This window comes from Propithecus coquereli, unplaced genomic scaffold (assembly GCF_000956105.1).
Source record: "Propithecus coquereli isolate 6110/MARCELLA unplaced genomic scaffold, Pcoq_1.0 Scaffold787, whole genome shotgun sequence".
Classification (NCBI taxonomy): domain Eukaryota; kingdom Metazoa; phylum Chordata; class Mammalia; order Primates; family Indriidae; genus Propithecus; species Propithecus coquereli.
The window spans coordinates 88,345-89,896 of NW_012154029.1; positions in this window are offsets into that span (position 1 = coordinate 88,345).

The following is a 1,552-nucleotide window of genomic DNA, read 5'->3' on the forward strand; positions in this document are numbered from 1 at the left end:
ATTTGAATAAAGTTCCATTATTTTCTTCGTGCATCCCAATGGATCATCGTTCTACCCCCGAGGTGTGCGCACTTTGGAAACCTGTTTTAGATGATCCATCACCCTGGAAATAGCCACTGATCAATGGACTGACCTCAGATAACCCACCACACTACCATCTGCTTCAATCCAACTCAAAGCACATTATTAATATCCGTATATACGAAATAAATACTTGTTAGATGCCAGTGTTGTATTTCCTGAAGAAAAAAGAGAAACTTGACTTAATATTAGTAAAAGGGCTGAGTGTGTCTATTCCCTGTGCTGCTTCATGTTCCTAAGTAGTGCCTTAGAAAAGCTCTGCCACCACTCTGTAGAACTCACGGGAAATCTGAGCTCTTGCTTTCTCTAGGGCCTGAAACAACGATTTAACCTGTGTTTCAAGATTCATATAATAAGATAACAACACCCACCTGCTTCCCATTAGAGAAACATCGGAAAGACCACACAAAAGGAAGAGGTAAATCTCAAGTAGTAAGTGGCTTGATGACATGCGGGACATTTTAAGCACCCCTACAGCTGTGTGTGCTTCTGTTCTTCCAAAGTTCTGCTTCCTGGAATGAGGTGAGAATTCAACTGGAAACTATCAACTGTTCAAAAGCTTTTATTACATAATGGGAAACTAATTGTTTTGCAAGATTATTTCAGGTCAAATGAGGAATTTATGCTAGGGTTTAGTTTTCATCTGATTATTAATGACTCGTAAGCTAAGTTTTAACATCTAAAGCTTTAAGCCAGAATTACCTGCTTTGATTTCAGAGGGGTAGTTGAGGCACAAAGACCAAAATTGAGTTACTATATTGTAGACCGGAATTCACCAGCTTGATTTCTGCCTCTTGGGGGGTGGGTAGTGTATGTCATACTTTCAAGTGTTAAGTCCCTATCTAGGAAGGTCAAGTCTACAAACCCCATAGCCATATGGCCCTGCTCCATCATCTCCAGTGTCAGTGTGAAAGTCCTAACAAGCCACTCTGCAGCCACAGCAAATTCAGAAGTGCACTGCACAGACAGGCCTTAGGGCACCAATTCCCATGCTAGGATCAGGCAGGTTCTCCTTTCCTGTCTGCCCTTTCTCAACAGACCTCACACCTTCCAAAAGGAAGGCACATCCCTCACCTGTGAACACATCCGTGTGTCTCCACCAAAGAAAGAATGTGCGCTATGGCTCTCAGGGGAGCATTCCTCAGTGATTAATCAAACACCAGACACTCACTGTAGGGCTTCTTGTCTTTCTGTTATATCCATATTTCACTTAACAGTAAAACAATGTGCTAGAGTATTTTAGTCACAGTGGGACGTTATAAAATTACGTATATTATACAATTTAACAAACACACATCTTCCTCTGACCATAATCAAAGGATGCATTTCACAGCAGAACTGGTGACATTAAGACAAAAATAACATTGGTAAATATTAAACACAAAAAATTACTTTGAAATGTTTCTAAATATAATGATTCTTTTTGTGAGTATATATACTCACACTCAAATATGACATTAGCTGTTAAAAA